This window comes from Solanum verrucosum, unplaced genomic scaffold, assembly GCF_900185275.1.
Source record: "Solanum verrucosum unplaced genomic scaffold, falcon-dt-bn FXZP01000175.1, whole genome shotgun sequence".
Taxonomy (NCBI): domain Eukaryota; kingdom Viridiplantae; phylum Streptophyta; class Magnoliopsida; order Solanales; family Solanaceae; genus Solanum; species Solanum verrucosum.
Genome location: NW_026020399.1, coordinates 1,618,459 through 1,633,483, shown reverse-complemented (window position 1 = coordinate 1,633,483; position 15,025 = coordinate 1,618,459).

The window sequence follows — 15,025 nt, the reverse complement described above, 5'->3', positions numbered from 1 at the left end:
TTATCGATATCATTTCACTACTAATTATTAGACGTCACTAATAACAACCAAGGTTAATGACTAATGTCAACCATTATCATAATATACTACCCACAACCATCAACATCAATTAACATCATCCCAAATCGACATACACAATCACCATCGTTAATCATCACCGACAATAATTGCTATATAGAAATTTTTAATATTTTATTTATATAATATTAAATTAATTTAGTATTTTATTTAAATTTTATATTTATTATTCTTTGAACAAATACAAATTTTATATATTCAAATGTTGAGAAAGCAATCTTGATTATTTAGTATTCAGATCTTAATGCAACATCTTAATATTCAAATATTCATTCAGATTCAAACGTCTTAAACATAATGAAAACAAATAGTGCATATTTATCATTTTCGTTAACACATTCATATTTACTGAATTAAAAAATATTTTTTTTTTACCCCTCCAGACCCAACTTAGATTAAATTAAAAAATAATTCCTCCTCTACTTGTCATAAAATGGGTTTGAATTTTAGTTGTGTGGGGTTGGGAGGGGTAAAAAAAAGGGTGAGGTGATTTTTTTTAAAGCCACATAATATTTTTGAAATTTAAAAATCAATTTTAATTTTTTTAATTAGCTAACGAAAAGGGTAAATATACATCATTTATTAGATAATAACGGTATATATCACTTTTTAATGAGGAATATATCTGCTTTAAATCGCAAAATTTTAGTCATATCCCCCTTTTCCCGAAATAATGAATCATTCACTATTTTTTTTTATATAGGCAGGGTGCTTATATTAAATTTTAGAAATAAGTCTTTAAGTTATATTATTAAATATTATAGAAAAATAATAAATCTTTATATTTGCTTAGATATATTCATGAAGCTTGATTTCAATTTCTTTTAATAAATTTTGATTTAACGTGAATAATAAAATATGGAAACTACTAATTTTGTTTCTACACGATCTAGGATTTAAAATTAGGAAGGTTTTCATGTTCTCCTCCCCTTTAGTTAATACAATTTTTTTAAGTATAAATTATAGGAATCACATATTATAAGTACTAAATAACATCCTACCTCTTCTAGTTTTCTATTTATCAAAAATCCCTTAAAAATGATGTTTGCGGGATATATAGCATTGTGCACGGGATACATTAGGTTTGATACATTCCACATAGCGGGATACATAGCGTTGTGCACGGGATACATTAGGTTTGATACATTCCACATAGCGGGATATATAGCGTTGTGCACGGGATACATGCGGGATACATAGCGTTTGATATGTAACACCCCGACTTTTCAAAACGTCTAAATTAACTCGTACCTTCGTGGAAAGACAAGGAGGGTGAGTAATAAATTAAGAATCATGTGGTATGTCCTATTTTAAGTGTTCAAGTGTTGCATCTCAAGTTTTGAAGTTAGGTAAGTGGCAAAATAAAAGTTGGCGGAAGTTATCGTAAGTTCCTTCTTAAAGATTTCTCTGAAATTTGGGTCAAATGTCTTGGAGGTTTTCTCCCAATCTATAAAGAGTTATGGGGCCCACAAACTATTGAATCGAAGGTCTACGAGTCTAGTTTCCAACGCATCAAACCGTTCATTCATACGACTTCAGAATAGAGAGATATTCGCATTTTCGTGGGACTGCGCAAGCAGGCACGTGAGGTGGGGCCCTAGGTCGGTGGAAAGTTGTATATATCTTCTTCTTCGAGTTTTTTCTTAATTTTAAGCTAAATATACAGAGAAAACATAGAAACCCATTTTTAGGATCAAGTGAAATATAGATTTTCTCGACGTAAGTCCTTGACAAAAGTTGTTCTACGCATTGGGCTCAACACCGTGGTATAATTTGTTTTATCGATTGCGTAGCATATCACATTTTAGTGTTGGGACAGTAGGGGTTTGAGTATATTTGAAGGTTTTGAGGTGAATTACGAACCTAAGATCGAGGTAAGACCCTTCTTTCATCGACTCTAGCTTTTATAAGCAGCAAATAGCAATTTGCGACGGAAATACATATTTTTTATTGTATTGTCATGGTATCTTTTATTTTGTGTGTTGACTATGGTCCTACCTTGTTGTAGTATCGAGGGAGTTATGAGTTAAAGTCTTTAGGCCACGTGAATTTAGCGAAAAAGGTATGTTAAGGCTATTCTCTTCCTATGGCATGTTTCCTTAAAGCTTAGGAGCAATGTAATTGAGTTGTTATCGTTGTTATACTTATAGCTATTATTGTTGATTGTTGGCTGCTCGAGTGCGTATAATCCTCTCTTATCGAGATTCTTATTCAGTAGTAACATTCGTATGTTGGACACAACTTAGAGGCTATTTGTATAGGTTGCCTATAACTAAATTGCTCACTTTTAGCTGTCGGATTGTTATTGTTGCCTTTGGGCTATTGTTGTTAGCTGCAGGAATGTGATCTATGCCTAGCAGGGTTATGTTCTGCCTACAGGGCTATATGGATGCCTAAAAGGGCTATGAGTTGCCTACGGGGCTATATTGATGCCTAGAAGGGCTATGAGTTGCCTACGGGGCTATATTGATGCCTAGAAGGGCTATGAGTTGCCTACAGGGATATATATTGACGCCTAAGAAGGTTATGTGCTTCCTACAAGGCCATGTTGTTGCCTAAGAGGGCTATGAGTTGTCTATAAGATATGTTGATGCCTAAGAGGGCTATGTGACTGCCTGCGGGGCTAGGGGACTATTGATAGGGGTATACAGGCTGATTGGCACCTTCCGGGCTTATGGGGGCCTGAGTAGGTGGTCTTATGTGTTGTTTGTACCTACCGAGCTTATGGGGGCTTGGTTAGGTTGTTGTTTTATTATTTTTGATAAATTTAGATTTAGAAGCAGGTCAGTACAATTATCTTATCCTTAATTTATTTATCAGATTATTCCGGTATATCAGGATACCTCATCATAGTCTATTGCCTTTCATACTCTGTACATTATTTTGTACTGACGCCCCATTGCCTTGGGGGCGCTGCATTCATGCATGCAGGTCCTGACAGATGACCGAGTAGACCTCCATATCAGCAGGATTGACTTTTATCCGATTGGTCAGCCCCTTTCCTCCGGAGCTGCCAGAGTTGGGAGGTTTGTTACCTTTTGTTGTATATATTCTCATGGGTAGGCTGGGGCCCTATCCCACCAATCTTTACTATTCTTAGAGGCTTGCAGACTAGTGTGTGGGGTTTATAGCAACGTTATGGCCATGCTGGCCTATGTTGTTGGTTTGCTGAAGCTTGTGAGCTGTTTGATGTATTGTATTGATATTTACCTGTTTTTAGTTTTGGTATAGATATCATGGTGGCCTCGACGGCCCAATCAGGACTTCTGTGCTAGTTGGATATTTCTTTATATGAACTCTTGGGAGTAGCTGGTTCTTTTGTAGATCTGTTGACAGGGGCCTTGCCGGCCGAGGGCTTAGTTTTAAGCCGAGATATACTTGTTTGTTTTCTTAATTGCATGTGACTGTCATGCGCTAGTAGCAAATGGTTCAGCAGGGTCGGCTCAGGCCTGAGTTTTGGCTTTAGGAGTCAGTTACGCCCCTTGAGTTTGGGGCGTGACATGATACATTCCACATATCGAGATACATAGCGTTGTGCACGGGATACATAGGTAAATAAGGGATTTTTGAAATTTTTGAAATAAGTAGGGATAAATGGATATTAAGGTAAGTAAAGGAGTGTAGTTAAGTAATTTGTCCTTTTTTTAATGGTAATAAATAGTATTATGATGTTCTTTTAGTTTGAAAAAAAAAAGAAATTCATTCAATATCTTTTATGTAGTTAGGGTGATTAAATTAAAATTAGAAATTAATCTTAAATTATCTATTATTGAAAAATATAGATGTTAAATCTATGGCTGGATATATTACTAAAACTTGATTTCATTTTTCTTTAATATATGTAGTTAGTGTATACTTCATGTATAATTAAGTAATATTCAGGTTTTTAAATATATCATAATGTATAGTTCATGTATAGATAAGCTATATTGTATAATCAATAAACTTTCTATAACTTTTGACAAGCAATACTGTGTAATCAGAATATACGTCTTACGACTTTTGATTATTTTTTATGTGAATAAAACATAACTATATTTGTTGTAAACTAATTACTTTATTGTATATATTTGGAACTAACTCAATAAGTTACCCATATTAAAATTCGACCCATGAAATTAAAAAAAAAAAGAAAAATCACCCCATATACACATTTAAGAGTAAATATAACGGGTTTTAAACCTACTTTTAAATATTTCTTGCTTATAACAGATTATTTACGGGTTATGACATATCAGTTAAATTTAATTTAATTTTAAATTTAAATTATATTTATTTAATAAATTATTAATCTATTTATAGTTTTTTATTATTAATTAATAATAGATAATTAATTTGATTTTACTTCCTTTTTAAAAAAACTAAAATTTTCAGTTACCCAATTTTAGGGATTTTCTTTCCTTGTTTACCGTTACCATCCCCAATCATCAATCACACCACCATCCCACACGTTTCTTCACTCCCACACGACTCAACCCACAACCCACTATCAAACTTTCTCCATTCTTTCTCATCTAGTCCAACATCAAAACCGATTACCCATCTTACCCACAATTATTCATCATCATGTCTAAGAAACAAATTGAAACTCCACGAAAGAGCCCCATAATTGACGGAATTTCAACTGATGATGCTCATGCTCCATTGTTTAATATATTATCTCAAACACCCCGTCTAAAACTGTTCAAATTTCAGCCACTGGTGGTCCATCTCGTTCGAAGAATCAAAAAGATAAAAAAAATGAAGCAAACCAAAGTGCGACTACGGCAAATCAAAGGGGGAAGAAGAGAAAGTGGAAAAAACTTGTTGAAACCCCTCCAGAGTTTGATTCCGACTCAGATTCAAATTTTATTGGTCAAACAAAAAAGAAGAAAACAAAAAAAGCAACAAAGGTTGAAGTCGCTGAAACATCAAAACCTTTTTCCCATTACAAGAAGAAAAACAAAAAAGGATGAACCAGAATTATCAAAATCCAAAAAGCCCAAAAAAGTGATTAAGGTAAGTAATTTATTTAATTTCTTTTTCCCATTACTCAAAATAGTTATTCTTTTATATCACATTATTATTATTGTTGTTTTCAAATTTTTGTTTTTCTGAAATTTGTTCCAAATCTGAATAAAATGTTTATGCATTTGATTATAAATTTTAAATGATGTATTTTGTATGAATTATGATACAACATTGATATATGCATATGAATTATTAATTTTTTTTCAAATTTTATGATCTTATTTAACTACTCTGTATTGTATAGGTACTCCTGGAATTTTTTGAATAATAAGTGTATGAAGTGTATGTGAATAATATGTGTATGCAGTGTGTGTGAAATGTGAATATAATGTATGTCATATTTTTTTATAAATATTGTCTATGAAATGTGTGTGAAATGTGAATATAATTTATGTCATTTCTTTATACATACTGTATATGAAGTGTGTGTGAAATGTGAACTATGGTTACTACTGGAATAAAAATTGAATTCTACGTGTGCGAAGTGTGTATGAAATGTGAAACTATTAAGTTATGTATGATTTGTGTATTGTAACTGAATAATATGTGTATGAAAATTATATTTCTATATGAAACTAAATAATATGTGTATAAAGTATATTTTAATGTAGTATACACAATTTTATTTTATAGGAAAGGAAGAGACACACACTGGTCTTCATGTACCAACATGAATGTGTTTGCTGATCTTTTGACTTTTCTTGGGCAAGAGAGATTTCAATAATCCTGTGGCATTATGGAAAAACAAAGAATGAAGATGACGCGATCAACGAAAGTGAAGTTACTAGTACAGTTGCAAGCAAATTTGGTGGACCTCGGATAGCAAAAGAACATGTTCCGGATACCACCAATTATCCTACATCAATACCACCGACTAGAAAGTTGAAATAGTTGATTGCACATTCTACTTTTTAAGAATTACATATTATTTTTTTAAACTTTTGGATAATTTTTTTCTGTTTAACTTTTGGATGATTCTTTTTTGTTTAAATATTTGATGATATATACTACAATATGTTATCAAAATAGTTGATTGCACCTTTTGATTCTCTTTTGAATGTTCTAAAAATTGTAACACTATATTTTTAACTATACGCATGGTGATTGACATGCACTAACCTATAATGTTTGGTTATTATAAGTTCAGGACAAAAACATCATACAGATTTCATACAGTTCTGATACACTATTTTTTAAAGTAGCACTGTGTTTTTAATTTGTATAACGAATGGATGAAACGTGCATGAAATACATTTTATATGCATATGTCTATGACTTCAATATTAAATGTTGGATATTTGTATTTAGTCATGGTATAATTTTTATAGTTGTATTTTGTCTTATTTTCGTTTGAATTAAATATGATTTATATATGTCCGACAACAACTTAAATTAGTCACTAATATATACAATATCTTTAAAATGGAATAAATTTTATCATTAACGATATGTAAGTTGTGTCACATTTGTCTTAATTTATACACGATTCATTCATTAAGTACACAAAATTCATACAGTTGTTACTAAAAATTGTTCCAAGCACTAAATTTATAACAATATGCATTCTGTATGATAACTAAATGATAAAGACTAGAAGAATCGTATATAACCCCCTCCATTTGAAAATCGACATAATTCCCTGTTTCATTAAAAAAAATACAAATTAGTCTCACATTATAAACAAACAATTCGAAATACAAATATCATTCAGACAGACAAAACATTACAAAACAATTTTTATATTCAATCAAAAAACATTTCATACAAATATCATTCAAATAGTACATTCCAAACACTTTCATACTATTTTAATACAACTTACATACAACAAATATGTACATTTTTTTTTATGAAAATACTTCATTAATGTCACACAAATTTATACAAAAATGTCAACAATAAAATTTCAAAATTAATACAACCTTAAAACACTTCTCATACAATTTGTCAAAATTTCAAATAACTTTTTTTTTCATATTACTGGACACACTTTCATACAAATTTCATACTTTCTTAATATACATTTCATACAACAAATAATCATACATAACAAATATCTATATCTTATCGTACCAAATTGTCACAACCCAAAAATGGACGTGATGGCACTCGTCTTAACCCACCAAGACAAGTCAGCCTAAAACTCAACCATTACAATAAAATGCGGAAATTTTTATAATAAACTCAAAAATACCCCCAAAATCTGGTTATCACGTGTACAAGCCTCTAAAGTATTACAATTGAATAAAAAGAAAAATATAAGTCTCATATGACATTGTTTCTAGAGTAGAACAAGATCATAAACAAGAGTAAGAAGGGTCGCTGAGAAGACAAACAACTACCTCACAAATCTCCCAGAAGCCTTGGAAAAGAAGAGAATGACAAGTACCACAAAAATCCAGGCTCGTAACCTACAAAAATTTGTAGAAGCAAGGGGTGAGTACCAAACCACACGGTACTCAGCAAGTAAACCTCTAAACACGAGCTAAGGGGATAGAATACAAGTACTCCTTACACTCCAACCGAACCTTCACAACTATAAGTATAAAACCAGCCCAACCTAATAGTTCACAATTTACAAACACATATCTCAACAACAACATTCTAACAATCATATATTCTCAACAACAAGCTCAATATTCATCAATTATCACCTCCACAACTACAACCTGCTTAGTACCAGCCTAACATAACAGTTCACAGTTTACAAAGCACATAGCTCAACACAACACTCTAACAATTTCATACCCTCAACAACAACAATAGTTTCATATCCTCAACAACAACACTCTAACAATTGCATATCTTCAACAACAAGCTCAATATTCATCAGTCACAAGTTCCATAGAAAGGCACTCACAAGATCAGCAACACACAAGATCAAGTTCACCAATAATAAAGAAGTGCAATGCAATGTCAAGTATAGTGATGCATGTCTGACCTAATGATACACACCCGCTGTCTCTCAGTCCGGGACCCATGGGGGACATATCTGTCCATGCATCCATCGCGGCGCGCGATACGACCCTCGATAATAGTAATCATCGCGGCACGCGATACGTCCCTCGAAATATAGTATCTGTCGCGGCGCGCGACACGTCCCTCGAAATATAGTATCCATCGCGGCGCGTGATACGTCCCTCGAAATGGTACATTCTCTTTATTTTCTTATTCTTTCTCAATGCACATAACACTTGTCACAACCATGTCTCAGAACAATGCAAATGACATGTTCACACAAATAATGAAGAGATGACCATTTTCATAACATTGCACAATTCACAACAACACAATTAGGATACAACATCAACAATGATTCAACACCCTTTCAAACAATTCTCAACACATCATACAAACAATTGATCACATTGCCTTTTATTATCCCTTTTCTCATCATTAGAATTAATCAATGTGGACAAGTCAACCCATCACCAAGCCTCATTACCCTAAACACATATTACAAGGAAATACATGAATTCCATACACTTAACAAGGGTTTAGAAATCCACTTGCCTCAAGTTATCGAACAATCACTCCGGGACTTGAGCCTTTCCTTTTTGTTGAGCTTCCAAATCAATGCAAATCTAATCAAGTACATAATAACAATAAGATTTTGAAACTAGCAACACCCATTTTACTATAGGTTAGCCTAGACCCTAAAACTCACTCAATTTATAATCAAGTTCCTAAATCTTAATTCCAACCAATAGGTCAAATCTCATATTTCCTAAATTTCTCCAAACACTACAACCCTGAGAGTTTTCATATAATATAATATACCCAATATTCAATTTCACATCTTAATATATCAAAACTTGAATCATAATGTGATAACTAGATATTAACTAATGTCAAATATTAGTGATGTGCCTCAAAATAATTTGCAGATTAACATATTTCTAATGTTCAACTATAAACATTAATTCACTAAACTATTAGCTCCACAATCACGTCCAATGATTAGGCCATCATTGTCCAATGATTAGGTCTCATTGGACAATGATTAGGCATTAGAAATCAGCCATATTCTTACCCCAACTTCAATACATACGTCACTGACTTTGGTTCAACTTTTCCTATTCAATCTTCTTACTTTCTTTCACAACCAACATTGCAGTAATAATCATTAAAACACGACATAAGCCAATAGAAATGTCAAACCTATATTCGTTCATCAATTGGTATCAATATATAATAACTTACCACTCACATTTTGTCCCCTTAAGACCCAATTCTAATAGCATACACAATTAAGTGTTCACTCTTTTTCCTTCGACCATTAAGAAGACTGTCACACTGACGCCACATGCATGTTATTATTAGTGGGAAATATTAGTTAACTAATGGGACAATTTAGTGTAAACTCTTTCACTAGAAATTATGTATAAAACAACAATCATAAAAGCTCAGCCAAAATACTTACGTGAAGGAAGAGCACTCGCTGCTCATTGATGTCACTTAGGGTTTCTCCCTATTCTCTTTATTTTTCTTTTCTAAAATAATTAAAAAGGTTAAATCTCAGTAATTTTATTTATATACATGGGTCAAGTGAAAAAGGGTACCAAGTAAATTATGGACTTGACCCATTAACCCCCAACTAAATAAATAAATTATTTAACAAATATCCATCAACTAAATAATCGTAGTTAAACAAATAGTTCAAAATATTCAACCAACTTCACAAACTGATCAAAAGTGACTCAGGGCAACTACCGAGATGGGTAAAACGATAATTTTTGTAAAAATTTCTAAAAATGACTTTCCGGGTCATTGCACAAATAATTCATTTCTAACTCACTAATTACTTCAAAAATGACAACATCTAATATAACACACTAAAATTTATAATTTAATACCAACTTAAAACACTTGTTATACAATTCGTCAAAAATTCAAATAACTTTGTTTACATCTTACGAAATACATTTTCTTACAAATTTCTTTCCAATTATTCTATTAAATTCATTCATAAATATACAATTACTTTATACTTTAAGGGGAAAAAAAACAATCACAAAAACAGAAAATCACTAATATTATACATTTCACAACAGTTAATAAGTAATGATATCATCTTAAACATAAAGACGAATTACAGTTTAATAAAAAAAAATCATTTCAATATAATTTAAAAACAAACACTAAACAATAATAAATACTAACCCGAAGGATCCCATCTTCCACCATGTTTAATTAAAATTGATACGTAATTGTCCATCTCAATAAAATCAATTTTTTTCAATGAAAAAAACCTTCAATTACTCAATTCTGCTAATTTTTAAGGCTGAAGAATTAAGAGAGAGAAACGTTGAAGAAAAAAAGGATATGATTTGATTTTTTATTTTATTTTAACTGATTTTGAGTGAAGTAAGGATAAAAAGTATTGTTAATTTGTTTGGATCCCTTATTTCATGCTAATCATTAATTATCTACAATAAGTTCAAATTAAATTACAGGCCACAATTTCAGTTTTTTACTTTATTATTTCTAATTCCATTTTTAAAAAAAAAATCGTTCATCTTTTTATTTATTTTTTAAGTTTTTTCCAATTAATAAAAATATTTCTTTTTTTTGTGAATTTGTTATAACCTGAAATTTTTAATGCTATAGCTTGAAAGTCTAAATCTACTACTATAGCTTGAAAATAGTACTATAATATATGTCATATATGAAATTTACACATTAAAAAAACTCGACCCAAAATTCTCAACCATCATTAAAAGATGGGAAAATTGTATATAATAGCAAACTATTAATTCAAAGTAAATGTTATAACCATAGTTTGATTTAATTGTACCCATAACAAACTGTTGCTATTTCGCCTCTCTCCTGGTGAATCTCGCTCGCCACTCTCATTCTCGCTGAGCAATCTCCCTCGTTTCTCTCGCTTTTATACAAACACAAATGTATAAAATGCGTTTGTATTTGTATAAAACGAGAGAAAATTGTATATATGCATATATTTTCGTTCCCCTCTCTCCCCTCTCCCAGATCTCGCTCACCTCTCTCACTTTATATAAACACAAATGTATACATTGTGTTTGTGTTTGTATAAAGCGAGAGAAAATTGTATATACAAATACAAATGCATATATATTCGTCCTATACACTTATGATTATACAAATACGATCTTCTCCTCCCCAAATTTCTTTTTTGTCTTTCTCGCTTTATACAAACACAGATTATACAATTGATCATTTGTATATGTATACCAAAACAGATTATACAATTGCTTTCTTTTGTATATGTATACCAAAACAGATTATACAATTGCTTTCTTTTGTATATGTATACCAAAACAGATTATACAATTGCTTTCTTTTGTATATGTATAGCGAAATATACATATTTATGTTTGCTATGGAGCGCAATTATGCAAACTATAGTTATAACATACAAATATGATTTTTATGTTTGCTATATGTGAAAGTTGCTCAAAAAAGATTATCGTCTTACTAACCATGCTAACCTCAAAATAAAAACAAAAACAAAAACACTCTACAAGATTTTTATTTTACTTTTTGCTTTCTTGAACTCTACATTAACAAAAGCAATAAAAAGTTAACGGAAAAGGGTCAAAATCACCCTCGAACTATTCGAAATAGCTCATATATACCCTTTAATTATGTTTGGGATCAAAACCACCCTTGTCGTCTATGTTTTGGACCACAAATAACCTTAAAACATTATCTTTGCTATTAGAGCTGACATGGCAGTCCACCCAGGTAGTCCAACATGGCAAAAATACCTTCCTCTGAATAAAGAGAATGCTACTCCATAAGGTTTAATCGAATGCTGGGAATCAGATTAATGTTGGTCCATAGAAACAGATATGGAATTCCAGAGCTCCTGTCAAAGTAATGAGTTTTAAATGGTTTGTCATCAAGGAAGCTTGTCTAACTCTAGAGAACCTACAAAAAAAAGAGGTATACAGTTAGTAAACAGATGTTTCTTGTGTGAGGAAAATCAAGAAAGCAACAGTCATCTGTTCTTGCATTGCTCTTATACTTCACAAGTTTGACATATATTTCTTAACTACCGGGGTCTGAATTGGTCGACAACAGATTCTGAAGTAGCTATGGACTCCTCAAACACTTAAAGAAGGCATGGAACACCATACCTGCTAGCATATGATGGAGTATCTGGAAGGACAGGAATAGAAGATATTTTGATGGACGAAAGAGCTCAATCTGGAAACTCAAATCTGATTTTATATTTACAGTCTCTTGCTGGTGCAAAATGGATATAGTTGAGGATGCTGAAGTCCTGTTATAGTTCATAGATACTGTCTAGGTAGCGAGGGTTCACTTTTCTTTTGCTCTTTTTGGATGTAATCACAGCACTTTCTTAGTGCTAGTTTTGAGTTTTGGCATCAATAATATTTACCATTTCAAGAAACATTGCCAAAAACTAGGGACCAGGACATGAAATAATTTCTACATTAAGCTGACGAACTATTGATCAAAGAACAGGTAAAATAACAGTCTGCTACTGGCGAAATTTCTGCTCAAGATTTATCTGAAAGCCACCTACTACAAAATCTTAAACTGCAACATGGGATGCCAAAGTGACAACCAAAACAGAACATAATAAAACAACTTATAGATTCATTAACAGCAAAGTGAAGAAAAAAAAGTCACGTTTAGAAGGCAAGTCTTTATATTTTGAGAAAGGTAACAATGAGTTCAGACGGAAAAACTTGATCTAAATTCTCCTGAACTTGACGAAAGTTCTCGTAATCCAATTTGCTTTATTTATAAATGTGCAAATAGCTATTGCAGCACAGATATACATCCAGCCCCAGGTACTACATATCACAAAACAAAAGAAAGAGGGGGAAGAAATAAACAGATTTTGAGGAACAGGAAAACTAGATATTGAGGACAAGAAAAATTTAGAGACTTTTATCTCAAAAGAAACATTTAGAGACTATTCCCACCAGAGAAGCACAAGGAAGATGTGAAAATGATAGAAATACCCATAGAAATAAGGCTATCGGTGATATTCAGGAAATAGGAGTCCCCAAATACTAGAGCAGTGCTGAATAATGGGTAGAGGAACCTTTCCTCATTTTTGTATGGACTAAGAGAGTCGAGCTCAGAGTTCAGTGGGTAAAAGCTGGCAAAAGCACAGGTCTGGGACTGGAAAATACTGAAACCATATTTGCAGTGCTATAATTCCTATAATGCAAGGCTTTTCAAGGGGAGAAAAGGAAGTTGCTATCTAATGGAGGAGGAAACAAGAAATAATATTAAAGATTTTGGGCATAATAAACATTTCCCTGACATAAGCCAGAAGATAAAATGAGTTGCGAAACCTACCACTTTGTCTTTGGGAACATCAAGACAGCACTAGAAGTTTGACTCCTAGAGGTATGCGAACTCTCTACTCAAGTGTAGTCTGGGTGCTTTCTCTCCAAAGTATCTAGTATTTCTTACTCCAAAGGCCAGAATATAAGTGTCTTTTGGATAGATGAAGAAAACAAATGTTCGTTCCCTTCCACCCTGTTTTAAAGTTTTTACTTTGGCACACTAAAGCTCCTATAAAGGTAGCTTGTTTTGGTTGGATTCCAGCATGGGGAGCTTGCCTTACTCAGGATAATCTTCAAAAAAAGGGTTTTGCACTAAGTAATAGATGTTACTTATGTGAAGAAGAGTTGGAGACTGTGAATCACCTTCTTATGCATTGCAGAATGGCTAGACAATGTTGGGAATTTTTCTTCAGTATTTGCTTGGATCATGCCTCAGAGTGTGAAGGAATTATTGGAGAGTTGGCGGCACCAGAGAACACATAAACTTTGAAGCAAATTGGAGAACTATACCTTTGCAGTCTTTGCGCATATTCTGGACTATCTGGCTAGAAAGAAATAGAAGCTTGTTTTGATGGGCAAAAAGATCATATTTCTAGAGTTAAAAACAAGTGTAATTTGTTTTGTTGGGGTAAAAGTAGTTTCATTGATAATATAGATCAATATATGGTGTTTTTGGAGTTGCAAGGAAGATGTTGTAATTGACTGTATGGATATTCCCAGCAGTCTTTTGTAACTTTTGGTTTTGGTACCTTCTTGGTACTTAGTCAATAAACCTTTACCTTATTAAAAAAAATAAAAATAATACCCATTCTTTATCTTGAGCATCAAAAGACACTTAAACACTCTCGCACACTTCAACGGCTTGAGTAGCTATGCCTCTACTGTTGGCAGCAGAATATTCAAGATCTTTAATAAATTCATCAGTTTAACTTTTGGAGCTTGCTTCATTCTTTCCACACACCATATGACAGAAGGAAGCACCCTGAATTAGGAAGGGGTAAACTAAGGTTTTTAGAGAAAACACATGAATAGAAACTTTGGATAAGGAAAACAACTTAGAAGACATTGTAATTTCCTAGGCCAACTGGTTTAGTTCAGAATTTATTGGAACAACAGCCAAATAAGACTATCAGAGAATTGAATAAGATTGAATCATATAACACTTTGTAATCTGACAATCAGCTAAACGACCTTCTCTAGCAAATACCATATCAGTTGCAACATATAGAAGAACAATGTGGCAAAAAAGAATTTTTGTTTGACTTCATCAAGAAATACATGTCTAGCTGATCCTAGCTAGCTTAGATTGAGGAGCAATTGTTGTTGTTCATTAAGAAAATAAATTATTCGATACAGATGATATAAAAAAAAAAATTGTATCCTCATTGACACTATCATATGTTCATTTTCCAGGTAACATTTAGAAGTACATTTAACAGTTGAGACTAATCTTTGCAAAACAAGTTTCAATTGTTGACGAGGCAAACCATTTTGGTCATGAAGAAAGAGCTCATTGGTACCAGAGTAAATGATTTTTAGAAAAAGCGAAAATTACAGTTGTTGTGGCATAATTGGAACAAAGTTGTGTACAAGTGAGTACAACTTACATTCTATCTTCAGTCTGT